The sequence below is a fragment of the Kogia breviceps genome, chromosome 6, assembly GCF_026419965.1.
Source record: "Kogia breviceps isolate mKogBre1 chromosome 6, mKogBre1 haplotype 1, whole genome shotgun sequence".
Lineage (NCBI taxonomy): Eukaryota > Metazoa > Chordata > Mammalia > Artiodactyla > Physeteridae > Kogia > Kogia breviceps.
The window spans coordinates 137,105,979-137,129,078 of record NC_081315.1 but is presented as its reverse complement, the minus strand read 5'-3'; positions in this window follow the sequence as shown (position 1 = coordinate 137,129,078).

Here is a 23,100-nt window from a genome sequence, read left to right as displayed (position 1 = left end):
ACCTGAGGCCATTCCTTTAAGACTGAGAGAGGTGGTTCTTTCATCTACTGTATAGAAACCAACACAGAAAGTCAAGCAAAATGAAAAACAGAGAAATATGTTCCAAATGAAAGAATAAGATAAAGCCTCAGGAAAAAACCTTAATGAAATGGAGATAAGTAATTTACCTGATAAAGAGTTCAAAGTAATGGTCATAAAATGCTTACTGAACTGGGGAGAAGAATGAGTGAACACTGTGAATTTTTAAATTGCAGCTGACATTACTGTAACTCAAAAAATGACAGAAAGTTATCACAATATTGGCTATTACATGTTGAGCACTAATTATGTGCCAGACATTGTTCTAAATACCTTGTACATAATTCACTTAATCCTTACAATAACCATATAACATAGGTGTTATAATTATTTCCATTTTTACAAGTGAAGAACCTAAAGCACTAAGTTGAGCATTATGCTAGAATTAATGAGCTTAAAAGCATTTGAACTCAATTTTGAACATAGCTGTTCTGATTCTAAAGGTCTGCTTTGAACTGCAAAGAACTACACCATAAAAAGTGGCTTGAGCCCCATAACAAGTTTTTGGTGTTATTGTTACCTCCATATCTCTATTTCCAAGTGAAGAGTGACTATTCAGATGAGGAAACTGAGGCTCTAAGAGTTTCAGGGGCTCCCCTAAATCCACATAGCCAGTTGTTTCAAATAGAGAATGTAAATTCAAACAAAGTTTGGCTCTGTATCATGGACTTTAAAAATAGCACCTTTAGTTATTATGCAAAATAAAAAGCAATCAATTCTGAAGCATTTGTTTACAGAGACTTAGCTATAGATGGAACTGTCTTTTGTAGCCCAGATCTTTAACAGAAAAATTTGATAAAAATATCAGGTATTTATAGTCAGAGCAAACTAGGTCAAACTTTCATTTTATTCATTGTGTGACTACAGCCAAATTACTTAACCATTCTGATCCAAGTACTGATTCATAGATTATTATTACCTGAACAGATTCCAGGCACAGTGCGAGGCATGTTGGATTTTGTTGTCTTGGTAGATTGTGTTTTGTCTGTAACATCCAAGGACGACCCTTTACCTATTTTGTAATTTTGCTTAGGTTTTGTTCGGTTATATTTTCAGAGTGTATTGATTCATTACTAATGTATTACTTAAATGTAAATTAAGCACAACAATGTGAATATACTTAACATTACTGAACTGTATATTTAAAAATGGCTAAGATGATAAATTCTGCTATATATACATAACATAATTAAAAATAGAAAAAATGTACAAATTAAAATTTATTATATGTCTAAATAACTCAAGTCTGCACACAGTCTTGACTATACTCACATTGTACTACTTACAATACTCACATTAATTATGATTGTGTATATGTGTTCCACAATATTTAATTTAGTGAATAATAACAGATGAAATCTATTTATAAGTAAACAAATAACTTAATTTTTATCATTATTAAGAAAATTGAGGTCATTTATATCAATTAACATTTCCTGCAACAGAACAGTTTTCCCTAAGTATGGAATGACCATAGAATTTGGACAATTTTGAAAGTGAGTGGGAATACAGAAAACAGTCAGACCAAGGATGCAATTATAAACTGTAGCTATCCTGGGCAAACCTGCACCTAGAGTCACCCTCTGTGTGCAAATAATGAAATAGAAGTCCACATTGTTTAAGTGCTAGGTCAAAGGGAGTAAAAAATGAATAAAATTAGTATTTATTTTCTTTGAATTTATAACTAATTAAATTTTATGACATCTATTCTCTTCCAAAGCAATCATTCTTGATATGAATCTTGTAAATTGTGAATTAGTTTCCATATTAAAACTTTGCCATTTAGACATACAGGTAAATAAGTTAAAAATATTAATAATTATAACATGGAAATTATAAAAGTACTTTGCACATCTATTGTGTTATCAGAAGTATTACAAGCTACATTTTTTCAAAGAACTAAAAATCATGATGAAAATAATCTTTTACTTCTAATTAGAAATTATACAACAGACTTCTTTTGCTCTGTTGGATTTGCCTTTTACAACTATAACATGTTATACGATTAAGGGTTATTAAAAAGTATACCCAATGAAACCCTTAAATATTTTTTCAGCCAAGCCAAAATTCATTTTGCATTATAAGATTTAATGGTCGTATGAATTTGTTACAAACAATTGATATAGCAGGGCAGTGTAGTGATTTTTCAGTAGGCTGTATATAATTTACTTTTAGTCGAAATATCAGGACATTCTAATGAAGTTTTTAATTTAAAAATGATACAACATAATATATCTAAAGAAATGTCTTATCAGAATCAGTAAAGAATTATTGAGGCACATAATTCTGAAGAGAAATAGCTAATATTTGACTGTCACTTAGTCATTGCTATAAATAATGTATAGCTCAAGGTCCGTCAAGTAACTAATATAGACAAAATTAATAACATACTAGATTTATGCTAATGTTTTGTATTAGTATAACAATTTAACTTTTCAAGATTGACATATTGACATTCCAACACATTTTAAAAATTACATAAGGGATTTTAGGAAATACAAATTTTAATAGATGTTAAACTATTTAATAGTAAAAAGTAAAAATAAGTACTATTTATTTCTTGGTTTAAAAGACAGTATTAAATGTACCTACATTTCTTAATGATGGTAACAGCCAGTATTTTACCATCACACTGATATCATTAATCATTAGTGTACGAGCCAGTAGTTTATTTTAATATATAATCACAAAGTCTTGATATGGATAATTGAAAGATACCATAATAACATTCAGGGCATTTAAAAATTGTTTCTTGGATTTAAACTATACCTACATATAATAGTCAATAAATTTGTAGAAAAATCATTTAGTTACTATAATTACCGACTTTTCATAAACAGATAAATTTTCATAGGTATGGTTTTAGGATCTAGGTTTCAGTCATATTCTGAGTTATAATCTATAGACGAAAATTTCTATGAAGAAAATGTCTATAAATAGTAAGATTTTAGGGGGTGAAAAAAACATGAGTAAATATTTTGCAAGGGGAGTCATGAAGACCTGCTTACAATGAGGAAAGAAAGTGCCATTAAAATATATGGAGTAAAAGAATTTCCGGTAGTGGGAAATGTAAGTGTAAATGCCATGAGGTGAGAATAAACACCGTTTCCTAAAGAAACAGGAAGACCAGGAAACAGGATATTCACTGTCCAAGAGTCAGAAGGAATGGGTTGTCTTGTGACCTTGACTAACCATTTCAAGTCACTGAGCTTCTGTTTCCTTAACTGCGCAATAGAGACATAAATCTGCCTTAATTACTTCAGGGTTGTGAGGTGGTAATGTTTGTCAAAGCATACTGGAAATTGTAAAGGGCTACAAAAATGTAAGTTATTGTTTTAGAACTATTTTATTATATGATATAACTCAAATAGTTTGGACTCCTGTGCCTAGTAGATGTTGTGCTAACTGGAAATGCTTACTTGGTGAGGTGGGTAGGAGTTAAAATGACTTAATTTATCACATAGTTTAAAAGGCATTTTTACCATGTAATCATTTCTACTCCTCTTGAATTTCTTTTCTGACTCTCAGCTTATCAATAAAAGGGAGTAACAAAAACCTAATAAGTTTTTGGTAAAAATTAGTTGCAATAATACGTACAAAGTACTCAGCAGAGTGCCTAAGATATGTTCATTACCAAGTGATAAATTTAATAGCTATAACTGTCCATTTATGATAATTATGATCATGAGATGTACCAAAATATAATATCTAATCTCATATAAATTCATATGTAAAGTTCTTACTCACTGATGGAGAACATATAATTATACAATAAAGCAGTCATCGGTAACAAAATAAACACTCAAACTATATTTGGAAGTCATTAATTTTATTAAATAATGAAAGTTTGGGAATAGTAGAGGCATTGAACTCATAACATTCACATTTTTAAGAACGTTTTGAGAATGGTTTGATTAACCAAAATAATTAAATACACACACCATTGGCTTTTAATTAAAAAAGACAATCATGTTATTTCATGGACCTCTTGAATTGTAACAAGCATGGTGGTTTTATTCATCCAATAATATTGTCTGAAATAAAATATTTTAACAGTTAGAAGCATAGTATGTGTTTCTGCAAAGTGTACAAAAACGAGGGATAGTGTAATTTGACAAATGTCTGTTTAGCAGCTTGTCTGTGGATATAGTGGTGAAACAAAATTTCTTCCACCATCAATATCACCTTCTACTCTGGGGAGAACTGCCACAGACGCGAAGTAATGATTTCATGTAGTAAGTTAAGTGAAAGTGGGGTATGCATAAATCAGGTTGTGGTGTGTGACTAATTAAGGATGGCATTTTGAATGAGGGAACTATAAGCTAAGGCCTCAAGGTCTAGGATCCAGCCAGTCAAAATGAGGATTTGAATGTTATAGGCAGAGAGGAGAGTATGAGCTAAAACAGTACCAAGAGATATGAAGAAATGTTTGGAGATGATGCATGTGTTTATCTTCTTGATGATGATGATGATTCCGTATGTTTATACATGTATCAAATCTTACCAAATAGTGCATATTAATTATGTGCGGTTTATTATATATCAATTATATCGCAGTAAAGCTGTAAAAACATTTAAAGAGGTCTAACAATGAATGGGAAGTGAGAATGTAGGTTAATAGTGGGAGGGGTCAATCTTTAATATCCATTTTTTATTGTATAAAAAGTTGAATTTTTAATTAAAATGTTATTTCTAACACATGTGTCATCCGCAGCTTACCTCGCAAGATAACTCTCAAAATTTTCTGAAGAACAGATAATCCGCATAGTCTTTTCACATTTCGGAAATGTATACAAAGTCTCAAAAATTGTAATTCTTTTAAATTATAATTTTGAAATAATTTTAGATTCACAAAAGGGTACCAAAGACAGTATAGAGAATTTCTGTATACTTTTTATTCGGTTTCTCCTAATAATGACATTTTGTATAACCAGGGCACATTTGTCAAAACGAAGAGATTAGCATTGGTATATGATTAAGTAAACTACAGACTTTATCTGGATTTTACCAGTTTTTCCACTAATATATATTTTTTCTTGTTGCATGATTCAATCAAAGCCTACATTACGTTCAGTTTTCTTGGCTCAGATACTTCCAATCTGTGATGGTTTCTCAGTCTTTTCTTGTCCTTCATGACTTGGAAATTGAAGATTGCTATTAAGGAATTTTGTAGAATTTTGTAGAATGTCTTCGTAAAATAACTTTGGTTATTTTAAAATTTTCTCATTCAACTGAGGTTGTGAATTTTAGGGAAGAATATTGCAGAGGGGAATTGTCTTTTACATCGTATCATGTTGAGGGGAACAGGATATTACTGTAGCTTTCTACTCATGACCTTAAGCTTGATCATGTGAATGAAGAGATATCTGCCAGGTTTCTCCACTGGGAATCCCCTCCCCATTTGTAATTCACAAATATTATGAGGCGCTACATTGAAACCATGCAAATATTCTGCTTTGCCTGAAACTTTTAGTCACTCATTTTAACATTCCTCAGTGGATCTGACTGTGGTGTTCTAATAGTGATTTTCTATCTCCTCATTCATTCCATATTTCTAAATTGAATAAATGTATTTATTCAATTAATTATTTATATCAGTATGGACTCATGGATATTTATTTTATCCTTTAGTTCAAAACCATTTCTATCTTTATTTATATTTTTCTTCAAATTGTTTACGCTTCACACCTGGGAGCGCTTTCTGACTATCTTGTGTGCTCCTTTTGACCTACCTCCATCTTTCTGTGATTGTTGTTCTTTTGTATCTCCTACAAGTTGTTCTAGACTCATCTTGTAGTTTACCTTCCCCACCCTTGGAAGAAATGTCTACTGTGTTCCCAAGGATCCTTTGTTCTTGCTATTGGAGAGTGGTACTTAGAAACTATGATCTTGGTGCTAGGTATCATTATTATTGGGGTGTCATCATTTATGGGCCTACTCAGTAGATAGAGCTAGGAAATGTATGTATGTGTACATAGATTTCCACATTTATTTATGCACCAGTCTTTGTGTATGTGTGTGTGTGTGTATATATATATATTATGTATCAGATGCATATGGATGATATGTAATACACACAAATGCATATACACTTGAAAACAAAATGTGAGTTCATCCTGCTATCTCACTACAGTACAGCACCACAAGGTTCATTCTTCACTCTCCTTTCCTTCTTTGAAACTTCTTTCTCCAACAGTAAGAAAATTTGCTCTTATTATCTGTAATGAACTTATTTGTGCAACCCTAACATACATGTAGTTTCAGAATTGCTAATCCAAATCCCTACCTGGAAGAAATTTACTAACTAGTGTACAGTGTTTTGGTACAGTTCTCTTCGTCTTTCTCTTTGCACTGTCCAGTCAAAACACTCTTTTCCAGAGTATGTACGTCAGCTCCTTTACTCACTCCCCTCAATATGGTTATATCATTTATTTGTATTATAATTAAATTCATTCCTATATAGCTTGCATTCTATCTGGGACCCCCTGACATTCTGTTGTTATTATTTTTAAACGTGAAAAGTTCACTCTGGGGGTACAGATGGGTTTTGATAAGTACATAGTCTTGGATCCACCATACAGTACTATACAAAACAATTCTATCATCTCCAAATCCTTCTACCTGCTGCCACTTTGTAGATAACCTCTCTCTCTACCTCCTCACCTGGACAACCACAGATCTATTTTCTATCCCTATTGTTTTGCTTATTCCAGAATGTCATATAAATGAAATCATACAATATGTAGCCTTTGGGAGCTGGCTTCTTTCACTTAAAAAAAAAAAAACGTTTAAGATTTATTCATATTGTTGCATGAATCAATAGCTTAGTTTTCTTTTATTGCTGAGTAGCATTCACTTATATGAAAGTTTGTTTATCCATTCATCTGTTGAAAAATGTTTAGTTTGTCTCCTGGCTTTAGTGATTATAAATAAAGCTGACATAAACTTTTGTATAGACTTTGTGTCAACATGTTTCCAATTCACATGGGAAACTCCTAAAAATGAGATTTCTAAGTCAATATGGTAAGTATTCACTTTTTGCCAGTTCCTTTTTTCTTCTTCAAACTCTTTTTGATTGAAATAAAATTTAAATAGAATAATATGAATTGTATGAGGTTTAGTAAGTTTTGAAAATTCAATTTTTCATGTAACTAATACCCAAATCAAGATTTTGAATATTTTAATCATCCCAGAAAGTTCATACACGTTCTCCAGTCAAAGACCCCTTGCCAAAAAAAGACAACCACTTTTCAGATTTTTTTTCTCTGTAGGTTAGTTTAACTGATCTATGATACCATCAAACAAATGAAAATACACAGTATGTATTGTGGTATTTGGCTTCTTTTATTCAACATCATGTTCTGATGTTGATTCATTTGTTTTATGAATTTATAAGTTATTTCTTTTTATTGTTGATTATTTTTGATAAAATAAATTTATCACAATCTGTTTATTCATTCAGTTATTAATGGAAATTTTGTTTTATTCTCCAGTTTTTTTGGTTAGATGAATAAATATAAAATGAACAGTAATTGCATACATATTTTCACTTCTTTTGGGTAGCCGGAATTGCTGGGTCATAGGTAGGTGTATTTTTACTTTGTAACTGATAAACAGTATTTTAAAGGACTTGAATCATTTTACAATATACTCCTAGTAGTATATTGGAGTTGCAATTGGTACACATCCTAATGTTGTCTTTTTATTTCAGCTATCCTAGTGAGTGTGACATAGTGTCTCATTATGGTTTTAGTTTGCATTTTCCTGATAAGTGGATGCCTTAAATACCTTTTTATTTCTTTGTGAAATGATGACACATCTTTTGTGGAGTGTCTGCTCAAGTGTTTACTGGTTCGACAACTACAGAGTTTACCCTTTAATACTTATTTATTTATTTTTATTTATTTTAATATTAGGAGTTGACCTTTTTTTAAAAAAGATTAATTGAGTAATTATTTATTTATTTTTGGCTGCGTCGGGTCTTAGTTGCCGCACGCAGGATCTTTGTTGAGTCATGCGGGATCTTTTTCGTTGCGGTGTGCGGGCTTCTCTCTATTTGTGGCGTGTGGGTTTTGTCTTCTCTAGTTGTGTTGCCCAGGCTCCAAGGCTCATGGGCTGTGTAGTTTGCGTCACGCAGGCTCTCTAGTTGAGTCACGCGAGCTCAGTAGTTGTGGCACATGGGCTTAGTTGCCCCGTGGTATTTGGGATCTTAGTTCCCTGACCACGGATCGAGCTTGCATCCCCTGCGTTGTAAGGCGGATTCTTTACCGCTGGACCACCAGGGAAGTCCCCCCTTTAATATTTATTAACAAGAGTTCTTTATATGTTTCCTATAAAGCAGTGGTCCCCGAGCTTTTTGGCACCAGGGGCCGGTTTTGTGGAAGACAGTTTTTCCACAGACCGAGGTGGAGGTGGGGGAATGGTTTCAATATGATTCAGGTGTATTACGATTATTGTGCACTTTATTTCTATTATTACATTGTAATATATAATGAAATAATTATACAACTCACCATAATGCAGAATCAGTGGGAGCCCTGAGCTTGTTTTCCTGCAACTAGATGGTCCCATCTGGGGGGGATGGGACACAGTGACACCGATGTGTGTTGCTTATGTCCAGTCAACTCCGTGATCTCGTTTTGGTCGCTGTCCCTGCAGAAAAACCCTGCTTCACAGAGATAGGATGTTGGAAATGGAAGCAGGCTTTTCAGTGCTTTTGTGGCAACATCAGGATATTCCGCCTTGGCTTTTTTTTTTTTTTTTTTTTTTGCGGTACGCGGGCCTCTCACTGTTGTGGCCTCTCCCGTTGCGGAGCACAGGCTCCGGACGCACAGGCTCAGCGGCCATGGCTCACGGGCTTAGTTGCTCCGCGGCATGTGGGATCTTCCCGGACCAGGGCACGAACCCGTGTCTCCTGCATCGGCAGGCGGACTCTCAACCACTGCGCCACCAGGGAAGCCCCCCGCCTTGGCTTTAATCCAGAACATAACAGAGGTTTGAAGTTGCCTCAAACACACTTTTAAGGCCACCGTCATTTGTGGTCTCAAGCAGTTGTTCCTCTTCTGGCACGGACAAAGCCGATTCACCTGGCTTTTTCATAAATGGGTTGTGGGTCCATTCCATCCCAGTTCTGGGGTCTTTTGTGGTTGAGAAGTGCTCAAAGTCTTTTGAAAGCTGAGATAGGTGGTCATGCACCAGCTGGGAGAAAGAAGGCCCTGGCTCAGTCCCTTTCAAAATCTCTGCTAATGTTTGAAACATGTCAAAAATCCCAGTGTTCACTCATTGCCTCCATCATTCCAGTTTGGCTTTGAAGGCAGCCACTTTACCAGCCGACTTGAGTACAGCTGTCGTTCTCCCCCGAAGTGACAGATGGAGTTCATCGAGCAGGTTGAATATGCCACACAAGGAAGCAAGTTTTGCGACCCCTTCTGCGGCACTGCGATGTGCTGCCAGTGGTGACCGTTTTTCTAAAAGAAATCTGCGGAGCAGCTCTCGTAACTCAGAAACTCTGGCCAGTGATCTACCCTTAGAAAGCCGTCTCCCTTCTGTGTGTAAGAGACTGTGTGTGTGCTCTGCGTGCATCTCCTCACGGAGCTGCGCAAACAGACGTGAGTCAAGGGCGTGTACTTCAACGTGGTTGGAAATTTTAATCACATCCTGCAAAACGTTGTCGAGTTCAAGTGACATTTTTCGGCGAGCCAGCATTTCTCTGTGGATGACACAGTGCGCAGCCTCCCATTCAGAAGCGACCTCTTTGACCGGAGTAGTGAAACCAGAAAGCCGTCCAGTCGCGGTCGGCGCTCTGTCCATGCATATACCGACACAGAAGGACCAACTCAGTTTTCCTGATATGTTCGCATTCGAAGACTTGAAGAGTTCCTTCTGCAGCTGTGGTGTTGGTTGGCAACGAAAGTGCACATACCATGTCCTCGTGCACATCCTTCTGAAAAATATATCGCACCAAATGAAGCATTGTCGCCTTGTTGTCAACGTCGGCAGACTTGTCCACCTGGCTGGCGTAGCACGGAGACTCATTGATCCTCTCGAACCGTTCTGTCTCAATATCCTCTGCTGTTCCATCAATTTATCTAGTTGTGGTGCCAGCCGAGAGAGGAACACGTGCCACCTTTTGAACAGCGGCCTCTCCTTAAAGTTCACGACACATGTCCTTAGCAGCAGGCAGGAGCAACTCTTCACCCATAGTAAAGGGCTTCTTAGCTTTAGCCATGTGCTTAGCCATCAAGAATGATGCTCTCAGTGCGGACACATGTGATGAAGGAGTGGCCTTCGATAATTGCTTCTGTGCTTCGTGTTAACGTTTTTTTTTTTTTTTTTCTTTTGAGAAACTCCAGAGTCTTGTCTTTTAATGCAGGGCGCTTCGTCTCCATGTGGTGAAGCAGTTTTGAAGGTTTCATGGCTTCGCTGGATAGCTGGACGCCATGTATTATACAGAGCGGGCTTGGAGAATGTGAATCACATGCTGCAATGAACCCATAATTTAAGTAGGACACGTGCTATTTTCTTGTAAATGCAGCTTTCTTTTGTTGGCAGTCTTAGAGGCTTCTGCTGTCTCATCGTTGGGTCTTTCCCTCTTTTCAAAGAAGCTCTCCAGCGACATTTGTTTTTCACTCATTTTGGCTAGGGTTAGCTTGTGGGCTTACCCAAACTGTGACTGATGGCCAATGAATTTTTCCCTTGTAGATAAGTTCAATTTGTGTCGTGTCTAAGAAATTTTGACTGTCCCAGGCTTATGAACGTATTCTACTAGCTTTTATTCGAGGAGATTTTTAGTTTTCGCTTTTAAATTGATGACCCATCTTACTGACCTTACATTCTGTTACCAGCTATATCCACTATTCGTTTTTTCATTCTTGTTAATGTTTATTCCATACAATGTGAACTATCACGTCATTTGCAAATAAACATTCTTTTTAAATCTTTATAAACCCCCTGTCTTTTTTTGTGATTTTACACAGGCAAGATCCTCAAGGAACATGCTGAAGTGACAGTTGTACCCTTTTTAGGGTAAAACTATTCAATATTTCACCATTAATGACTTGAAAGTCCTCTTCTATTTCTGATTTGTTGAGAGGTTTTATTCAGAATACATATTTAATTTTGGCAAGTGGCAAATGCTTCTTCTTCATTTATGTAGATGATGCGTTTTTTTTCTTTAGTTTTGTAATATGGTGATTTCTATCAGTTGATCTTCAAATGTTAAACCAACATTTCATTCATAGGTATAATACCCGTCGTCATTTTGTATTAATTTTTTTATGTATCATTAGATTCAATTTGCTAATATTCCTTGAGAAGTTTTGCATCTAAATCCCTAGAGGATATTGATGTAAAATTTTCTTTTTTAGTAATGTCTTTGTAAGGTTTTGACAACCAGATGAAATGAGTTAAATAGTATTCTCTTTAGTTAATCAATGAGTTTGTTTAAATAGTTGAAGGTTTTTATTAATAAAAGTATTTGACCATTCTTGTGGGAAGATTTCTAATTATAAGTTCATATTAAAAAAAAAGATTTAGGCATATTCAGTGTTTCTATTTCTTCTTCTGATAGTTTTTACAAGTTGTGCTTTTCAAGTAATTGTGCATTTCTTCTCGTTTCCCAAGCATTGTCATAAATTTATTCATAATATTTGTTATTACACATTTAATATTTATGGAATATGTAGTGATGCTTCCTCTTTTATTCTGATGTTGAATTTTTTGTTGTTCAGTCTTGCTACATGTGTATCGAATCCTTTAATCATTTTAAAGAACTAACTTCTGTCATTGATTTTAGTTTGTTTTCTATTTCATTGATTTTTGTTGTTTTTTTCTTTTTTCTAAATAATTTAAATTTATTCTGTACTTACATTTTCCTTAATATAGTCTTCTAGCTTCTTTAACTTGCTCTATAATTTCTTAAGTTGAAAACTTAGCTCATAAATTTTAAACCTTCCTTCCTTTATAACATAAGCATTTAAAACTATACATTTCCCTCTGCATACATACTCAGTTTCATCCCCTAATATTTTTGATGTATTTTACTTTAACTCTCATTTGGTTGGAAATACTATTTTCTTTTGTTATTTATTATTTAATTAATAAGCTATTTAGGAGTAGATTATTTAATTTCTAAATATGTGGGTAAATAGGTATCGTTTTGATTTGTAATTTAATTTTGCTAGGATCAAAGATATTCTGTAGGATTTTAAGACTTTGAAACTTATTTAGTTTGTTTTATGTCCTGGCATTTCTGACAGCTGTGTAGTCTTCTATAAATATTAATTAAATTAATTTAGTAAATTGTGTTGTTCAGATTTTCTACATCGTATTTTTTCCTCTTGCCTTATAAATTACTGAGAAATGGAAGTTAAATGCTCCACTATGATTGTAGATTTATCCTTATTTTAATTTTAGTGCTGTCAATTTTACTTTCATGAATTTTGAAGCTCTCTTATTTTATATGTATTTAGGAATATTCAACTGACTATTGTATCTTTTTTGAAGTGACCCCTCTTTAGCTTGGGTAATACTTCTTGTCCTTAAGTCTAGTTTGTCTGCTGCTAATGAAGCTACATCAACTTGTTGTTTGGATTTTCCATGCTATATCTTTTCTGTCATTTTGTTTAACCTTTCCATGTCTTTATATTTAAAATGTATCACTTGGAAGCATGTAGTTGTGTATTACTTTATTATTTTTTTTCATTTTGACAACTTCTGTCTTTCTTTTTAACTGGAACGTATAGTTTATTTACATGTAATTTAATTATTGTGTTTAAAATACATCTATTTTTTCTACATATTTTCTAATCATTTCCTCTGTTCTGCATTCTCTTTTCCTTCCTTTCTGCCATTGCTTGTGTTAATTGAACATGGTTAATTTCCAACATTGTTGTTTTATCTAGTTTATTGACTTTTTGTTTTTTTGTTATACTTTTATTTATTTTTGCTCTAGGAAGAGTGAGGAGTTTAGCTGTAGGAACAGAAGTACTAAGCAGTACGGCATTATAAGTGTAAGATTAATGTATTGTAATGAACAGTGGCCCCCAAAGATATCGAGGTCCAAGTCATTAGAATCTATGATTGTTACCTTATACGGCAAAATTGACTTTGTATTTTTTTGCGGGGGAGGGGCAAATGCACAGCCTTTTTTGATATTCTAACTTCTTATCTGAAAAAATCTGATTTTGTAGATGTAACTTTTAAAGATCTTGTGACGGGGAGGTTGTCCTGGGATTATACTAGTGGGTCCTAAATGTAATCACAAAGGAAGTTATTGGAGGGAGGCAGAGGGAGATTTGCCAACAGAGACAGAACAGAAAGGGCAATGGGGCCCCTGAAGTAGGATTCTACCCTGCCAGCTCTAGAAGCTAGAAAAAGTGAGACAGCAAGTTCTCCCCTAGAGCCTCCAGAGTGAGTACAGACCTGCTGACACATTGATTTGGGCCCAGTGAAACCTATTTCAGAATTTTGACGTGTAGAAGTTTAAGAGAATAAATATGTATTGTTTAAAGCCCCCACATTTGTGGTAATTTTTCAAAGCTGACATAAGAGACAATGGGATAGGACCTTATATTTGGAATATAACCAAAGATAATAGAGCGTTAAGCTTTCTAGTGTTTAGCAGCATCAGAGTACAAGATTAAAATAGAAATTTGATTAATCATGTCTTATCTTAAAAGGTCAACTTAGATATTTGCTACCAATGTAAGGATGTGAGATCATCAGAATTCATCATATACGTGAGAAATACAAAGATTTGTTATAGGAAGAATATGTCCATTATATTTTATAATTATATTTTACTACAAAAAAAGTTAACTTCAGAAGGCAAAGGTGATTTATTATTATTATTATTATCCATTCTGTTAAACTCACTGCACCAACAATACTTACAATGTAGATATTAGTCTTTCTCACCTCTCTAACCAAATTAATCTTAATGCTGTGGACTTGGAGAGTGACAGAACTCGAAAGGTTTTTGGCCAGTGCCCTCATTTGAGAGAGGAAATGCGGGTCTAGAGATATTAAATTAATCACTCTGATTCTAAGGTAAGAAAAGCCACAAATCATTTAGCATAATTTTCTCTCATATCCTAGAAGAATTATTTTAAAACTTTACACCATTTGAATATGTGTACTGATATTGTTCATTTAGTTGAAAAGTCCTATTTCCGTCAGGAGAACAATAGCCACTCTAGGATTTTAGAGACGAAAGGACTTAATACAGGCCATTTTAGGTTTGCTTTAATCATTGTTGGAAGGGTAAGGTGAAGACGGTGAGAGAAGAAATTCCTAAAAGTGGTTGATTCACAGGACTCACATGGAAGCCACAGTGTTTCATCAGTCTCCTCGGGATATTGTCAGCTCTTAAAGCAGGCTAGTGTCCTGACCTGTCTCTGAAATGATGGTGGCCCTCAGCATTCTTGGTGAGACCTGTACTTCCATTCTCAGCTGCTGACTGCACCAGAGCATATGAATCTCAAGTCTCGCCTTTGTGCAAGATCTGCTTCAAGATCCCAGAGATGATTTCTCCTTCCACTTTCTAAATCTGGCACAGGTGTCTCACATTGGCTGACCCTTCTCCCTGCAATGCATAGGGCACCCTAAAGCGGATAGCAGCAATAGTAAGTTGAACGCATATTTTTTTCTTCTTTGAATTCTTTAAAGTTTTTGAAATTTTTTTTGTGTTAATTGATGTAGCTTTTTAATAAAACATGGGGGACTGGCCTTTGCAATATTGACTGTGCTGTTGATTTTGTTGTAGCGTATTTTGCCTATGACATTAATCTTGTGGTACAATCTGAATTTCTTCAGACCCCATCAGCCAGAGGTATCTTAGTGTCATGATAGCAGTAACAGTAAATATAAGTTAACTTCCATACGAGCCATATTGGATTTGTAATGTGTGCTTACGTCTGTCAGGAGCCACACTCTTTCTCAACATGTTAGCATCTATTATTTCATCTTTGATTGCCGATGACTTATCAAACATCCTTAGTACTCTGTCTCAAACAGAGCCTGTGTCTTGTAGCTTTTTCAGCTGTAATCCAATTTTTCTACTTGAGTCCTGTTGGTGTGGTGTTAGGTGGTAGGAGGAGGCTTCTATAACTTTCTGATTTATCTCAGTCTTTCAGTGGACCTGTGTCTCTGGCCTCTGACCTTTATAGTATTTTCTTCTTGTACAGTTTTCTTCTCTCCTTATGTGAGACAGGAAGTCTGGAAGGGGCTAAAGTGGGAGGAATGACCTTCTCTCAAGACTCTGGGACAAGACTGTGGTAGAGTCTTCCCCAGGATTGCATGCCTTTGTTAGAGGGAATGCTTATGGGGTACTGGTATAATTAGCAAGGATTACGTCTTACATCTTCACCATGAGAACCTCATGGTGTTCTTGAACATAAATCCCACGAAGGTATGGGGATCCTATGAAGACTGCAGCCCTGAAAAGTACCTCACTTTCATCTAAGGTCACACTCAGTCTCCAACAATTCATCAAAACTACCTTTTAATTGTTCCTCTCAGTTTATGGCTCCAGTGGCTTCTTCTCCAGGTAAGGAGATCTAGACTATGACTCCGGGTTCACTTGTTTCTCCAGGTCTCAGGGTGGTACTTATCCTGGGACTTCAATTCTCTGATGAGTCCCAGAAAGGTACTGATTTTTAGTTTGTTCAGTTTTTGTTGTTTTCTTTGGGGGGAATGGAATGAAGACTTCAAAGCTCTTTGCATTGGAGCTGAAACCAGAAGTCTTATTACCATTGTTTTTTTGAGAGACATGAGAACATTTCAAGTGTATCTTAAGGGCGAATTTCTTTCCTACCTGGTATCCTGTGAAGTGGTTTTGAGGAGCAAGTTATTGATAGATTCTTTTTCCAAGGTGGCTTAGAAAGTCTTAATCCTGGAAAGCAACTTTTAATCTTAACTTCCCAATTATTCAGTAGTTTAGGGGTCTTTCTGGTCTTACCATGGTGAAGCTTCCCTATGCCCACAGGCTTGGAATTCTCTGTGTGGTTCTCCCTACAACACAGTGCTCTCAAAAAAAAAAAAAAAAAAAAAAAAGAAAGAAAGAAAAGAAAAGAAATGTTCTAAGTAAGAACTTTTATTTATGGTTACAACTTGAAATTGCTTTGAAAATGAAAGCCGGTATTCACTAAGATGATATTTTGAGAGATAGAGCCATCCTGTTGAAGTACAACTGAAATATTTTATGGAGAATACTTCATTTTTGCAGTGTGGATGGAGTAACATAAAGTCATATCCCATCTAAGAGTTTAGGAAGAGATTTTCTGCAAAATCATGTGCCCAAAACATGCACTTGTAAGATAATTAAGATCGTGTCTCACTTGACAGTCTTACATCAGATATCATTGTTGTGTGTGCTTGTAGTGGAGCCCACACAGAAACAAAGACAGTACTGTCATGCTTATTGTTTTTAATCAAAAATACATTTTAAGTTACTACTGTTTCCTTCACTCAATTGTCTGATGTGTGCAGAAAATTTTAAATGTAACATTTCATCTCTCGTTTACTTTAGACCATTTGCTTTGCCTTTTTCTGAGAATGATTATTTAGAGTCTTAGTATAGTGTTCTATTTATTGATGGTATTTGTAGCTTTATATATCCCCTCTTAAAACTCTACCTGTGGGACACAGAAAGACTGGAATTGCCATTAGGTCATCTACCACCTGTAAAATGATTTTTATTCTCCATTGCATGTATTTCACATTAGGAGTAGAAGACATTTTTTGCCTGAAACAGATACAAAAAGAAACCTTCTTCCTCAAAAGTGTTCATTTTTCACAGAATCACTAGGATGCCCACTGCCTAGAGAGTGATATTCTGGGAATCCTTTTTTTTTTTTTTTTCTTAAATATTCCATTACAAATTTTGCTACAATACACAGCTTATTTTTCCACACCCACACATCCACTAACATTAGTTTTCTGAAGTGTGAAACAGGACTTCCCGGTGGCAACTTCACGTTCTACACAGCTATTGATGAAGCCACTTCTGACACTGCGTATGTCACTCTAAAATCCTGACACTTTTTGGAGGAAAGAAAAGTGTTATCCAATTATTTTCTCAAAATATAGCGCCGGCAAGTAACTGAGAAGGTAGTATCCACCTAGTATCAGCTTTGCAAAAATCCATGGCCTATCAGTTTGAGGCAATTTCCTTGTTAAAAGCCTTTATTAAACAAGTTAAAAACTATGAATTATAGAGTTTTGCTCATTTAGGAGACGAGAAGGAACTATCTACTCAGCAAAAAAAAAAAAAAAAAAAAAAAAAGAAGAGATATGATTTAAACTGTTTGGCTTCACAGTTGGATTCAGTAGACGGTTGCAGAGCTCAGTGTGTGTGGGGGGGTAGTTCTCAAATTATTATGCTCTGAAAGAATTATTTTGCAAGCATATCTGTAACAGCTTTAGAGTGCTGCATTTCTCTGGATAATTCAGGACAAAAAATTGCTATAGGTTGGATTTCTCTCATCATTGAGGGGAGCTGATATTTCTTTGTTATTCTTTATTTATATCCCTACAGTCAATTGTAAACCCTCTATTTCTATTTACAGTTCTAGAATGTTATTTTAAATCTTTTATTTTGCCAGTTAAAATGGTTGATGTCAGATCTTGATTAGAAAAGCATAATTTTCCTCTAAATTAACCAAACAGGGAGGGAGAAGAAATCCTTTATGTGAAATTATAATTTTGAACAGAGACAAAACTGAAATTATTTCAGTTTATAAAAAAAAATAAATGTGCTGAAATGCAGGTGGTTCATGGGTTATTATTATATTTCTTTTCCCTGTCAGTGTGGAAAAATATAAACTACATAAGCGATGTGGAATTGTTGTATTCTTAATAGAAAGATGTATATTTTTGGTTTGTCTTAGCCTGGGTTTCCACATGTAGACTAAAGTGAAATATTTTGGTACATTTTCCAGCTCTGTTGCTGTGAATTACACATTTAAGATAAAAATCTTTTTAGTTTATCGTTATAGGGGTAGTTGATTAACGCATTATATATTGTTAGTACAGACTAAGATATATTTTAAGACAGTGAGTAAAAAAGGGAACGTAAAGTAAAAAAGGGACCTTCCAGTCAGAAACCTTCCAGTTTCTGACTGGAAGGTGGTTCCATTTTTCACAGGCATTTTGCATAAATATGTTAATATTTTGAGTAATAACGATTCTAAAGCCGTAGGAAGGCATTTTCGTGTACTGTGATATATAGAGATTACTACTCTTAAATTGCTTTTTACCTGAAAATATTATGGTTTTCGGATAATTTGGATATCTTCCTCCAAGTATTTTGTGTATCTTGACATTTATTAAAGAGAGGGTGAGTAGAAGATTATAGTTTCAGATGTAACCTGAGAATAATTGAAAGTTGATTTGTTCTGTTTTGGGGGCAGTTCAAATAACCTTTTTCTTGAGAAATTTGTGTTGTGCTTACTAAATAAGCACCTACTCAATAAATATCTAATTTCTTCAAAAAAATACCTTTAAAATATTCAATATGCAAACTTAAATCAAGTTATATATGACATGACAGGTAGAGCCACGTCTAGTGAAAGCACTCTCTCTTCAGTTAACCATTTCCTATTAACAAATGCCACTTGAGTACCTGTCAGTCATCCTTGGGTTGAGTCCTCCCTTAACCATGTGGTAGGTGTGTGACCTTGGGCAAGTTCCACAGATTCCACATCTATAGAAGGAAGATAACAATAATAGATACCACATAATTTCTGAGAGGTTAATGACTTAATGCATGAAAAGTATTCAGATTCTTTCCTGGTATCTAGTAAGTAAGTGCTCAATCAAAGTTAGCTATTATTTTATTTATTTATTATTATTAGCTATTAGTTATCTTTTTTTCCAATAGTAAAGAACGTTTCACTGTACTCATTTTTTTCTCAGAGATGGCACTGTCAGTCAGTAGACAGGGTGTTTCCAGTAGAAACACTGTTCCAGTCATTTTACCCACTTCTAATAACACTTTTGTAAGACTGAAGGCCTGCTTAAACTGATGATAATGATGATGATCATGACAATTATCCAGAATAAGAATTTACGTACATAAAAGAGGAAAATTATGTCATTTTGATGTGCTACTATAATTGCATGTAAGTATTCTGCATACATCTGTGGAATTTTCATTGCAGATATATTGGACTTTATCAAAGTTAAGAATTTCTGCTCTGTTAAAGACACTGTTAAAGAGAAACAAAAGACAGGCCTCAAACTTGGAGAAAATAGTTGCAAACTACACGTGTAACAAAGGACTCGAATCTAGACTATAGAAAGAACTCAACAATTAGAAAAGAAGCAATAGAATTTTTAGAAAGCAGACAAAATTTTAAACGGACACTTTAGCAAAGAGTTACAAATGAAGATATAGTTTTAGTCATTAGAGTGATGAAAATTAAATCCATGATGAACTATCACAGCGTACTTATTAGAATGTCTAAAATTGAAACATCTAATCATATCAAGTGTTGGTGAGGAGTTGGAGCAATTACAACTCTCACACACAGCTACTGGGAATGAAAATGGGACAGCCACTTTGGAAAACAATTTGGCAGTTTCTTAAGATGTTAATTATGCACCTGTTATATGACTCAGTCATTCCTCTCCCAAGAGATATAAAAACAAATTTCCATGCAAACCCTTACACCTGAGTGTTCACAACCATTTTATGTGTAGTAGCCAAAAACTGGAAGCAATCTGTTTATAAGTAAATTGATAAATAAGTTTTATGTATATACAATGGAATACTACTCAGCAATAAAAATGAATTAACTTGTGATGAGGGTAACAATATGTATGACTTGCAAAATACTTATTCTGAGTGAAAGATGCTAGACCAAAAAAGGTAAATACTGTATGATTATATGTATAAAATTTTAGAAAATGTAGATTAATATATAGTGACAGAAAGTAGATCAGAGTTTGCCAGGGATTAGAAGAAGGCTGGGAAATACAGAAGGAAGAGATTATTGAAGATCATAAGGCAACTTTTGGTTGGGTTTTATGTGTTCATTATCATGATTTTGTTGGTAGTTTCACAAGTATGTACATATGTCAAAACATATCAAATTATAGATTTAAATTTAGATATTATTTAAATATCTATAGATTATATGCTGTTTACTGTATGCCAATTTTGCCTCAATAAGGCTGTTAAATTTTTTAAATAAAATCAAAAGACATGATTCATGCTAATTTTAATCTTATTGGTTTCAAAACTCATTCAGTGATATTACAGTACAAACACTGTTTAACAGATAATACGTTTTATTCTTTTTGGTCTATACTTGTCTAATGAGAGTGTATTGTGGGATTCTCTTTTTTTCTTCAAACATAGTAATGATTTTCAAGATACCGTTTTTACTTAAGTCAGAGGGCAAATGACTTTTTGTTTGTTAAAATATCACCATTTCTTTCCACCTATACCAGTTGATCCTGTGGTTAATATAATAGATTTTGATCGGTCCAATAAGGAAAGGGTTATTTTTTTCCCTGAACATACAAATTTATAATACATTTTCCTATCACAGTCATAATATTTTAAGAATTCTTAAAACTCTCTGAACTAGTCAGTAGTTAGTGATAATCAATAGAAAACGGAAAGAATGGCACGCTCTCATTAATCAACTTACTATAAAAATAGTTTTCATAGCACAAATATGAAACTCTTGCTTGTTTAGTTCTATTACATTCTATAAGATTACTAGCAGATAATTAAATTCAAAGGAGAAATAAAGTTATAATCCTGAGAGCATATAGATGTAGAAAAAATAATAATTATATTTGAAAATGTATCTTGCTGAGGCAGCTCTCTATCATTATATTAAGACCTGGTAGAGTATGCATCCATTAATCCAGAAAACCAACAACTAAAATTATAGAATTATTATTTTACCCCAGAACATTTTGTAGCTAGTTTAATTTTACCTCAGAAATGTACTTATGTAATCAAACTCCAAGCTGTGTCCAAGAGTCAATAACAATTCAGGTTTATTAGCTTCACCTTCTACTCCTAAATGTTATACAATCACAATTATTTGTTGATTAGTTTAGATCAGTGACATACTTTAAGTAATGGATGTATGAACATGTGTGTATTCTGAAGAGAGTCAGAATTGTATAGCAAGGAAGAGCCTTAGGGTTATAATTCTGATGTCAAGTGCATGTTATTTTATTCTAGTTCTTTGAACACTGTTAATCCATGTATGATATATTTGACAAATGTCAATTAACAGGAATGTTCAATTAACCAAAAGACCCAATTTTCTGATTATTTTTGGATAAATGGGTGCTTACTAAAATTTCTAAAATAATTTCTATAATAGTTGCCATAAATATAACTTTTATTATTTATATACCCATGCCTAATGAAAATTAAATATCTCTGACCTGGAATTCTCTCTGTCTCTTCATAAAGTTTCCTCTGATGATGTGTGTCTTGCGAGTCAAAATACAGACTTCTGGCAAACACAGGATTTACAATAGAGATTTTTTATAACATTTTATTCATTAATTAGTAGTGCTTTATGATTTTAAATATTTTTTAAGCTTCATAGTTGCATATTGTATATATTATTAAGCTATTGTCTTTCAGGAGGGTTACACAGCCTCTCGTTTGAACAGAAGCCATTAGTTGCAGCCTCTAGCTTCTTGTCTCTTCAGAAGCAGCCTAATCATGCTAGTGTTTCAGGGCCAGCTTGCCGAAGCCCCAACCCAGTGTTCTGAACAGCCACTCTCTAAAGTATCTTCTAGGGTCTGATAATCCCAACATATTCCCTTTGTTCTTCTAGTTCTTCAGGCAGTTGTTGTTCTCGCCAATTATTATCTCTCTGATAATCTCATTTGTATTCAGCACTGCCAAACCAGCTTCACAACAAATGCTAAAGGAACTTCTCTAGGCAGGAAACACAAGAGAAGGAAAAGACCTACAATAACAAACCCAAAACAGTTAAGAAAATGGTAATGGGAGCATACACATCGATAACTACCTTAAATGTAAACGGATTAAATGCTCCCACCAGAAGACATAGACTGGCTGAATGGATACAAAAGAAGACCCATATATATGCTGCCTACAAGAGACCCACTTCAGACCTAGGGCCACATACAGACTGAAAGTGAGGGATGGCAAAAGATATTCCATGCAAATGGAAATCAAAAGAAAGCTGGAGTAGCAATTCTGATATCAGACAAAATAGACTTTCAAATAAAGACTATTACAAGAGACAAAGAAGGACACTATATAATGATCAAGGGATCAATCCAAGAAGAAAATAACAATTGTAAATATTTATACACCCAACATTGGAGCACCTCAATACATAAGGAAAATGCTAGCAGCCATAAAAGGGGAAATCAACAGTAACACAGTAATAGTAGCAGACTTTAAAACCCCACTTTCACCAATGGACAGATCATCCTAAATGAAAATAAATAAGGAAACACGTGCTTTAAATTACACAGTAAAGAAGATGGACTTAATTGATATTTATAGGACGTTCCATCCAAAAACAACAGAATACACTTTCTTCTCAAGTGCTCATGGAACATTCTCCAGGGTAGATCATAACTTGGGTCACAAATCAAGCCTTGGTAAATTGAAGAAAATTGAAATCATATCAAGTATCTTTTCCAACCACAAGATTATGAGACTAGATATCAATTACAGGAAAAAACTGTGAAAAATATAAACACATGGAGGCTAAACAATACACCACTAAATAACCAAGAGATCACTGAAGAAAGCAAAGAGGAATTTAAAAAATACCTAGAAACAAATGACTGAAAAGACAACAATCCAAAACCTGTGGGAGGCAACAAAAACAATTCTAAGAGAAAAGTTTCTAGCAATACAATCCTGCCTCCAAAAACAAGAAAAATCTCAAATAAACAACCTAACCTTACACCTAAATTAATTAGAGGAAGAAGAACCAAAAACCTCCAAAGTTAGCAGAAGGAAAGTAATCATAAAGATGAGATCAAAAATAAATGAAAAAG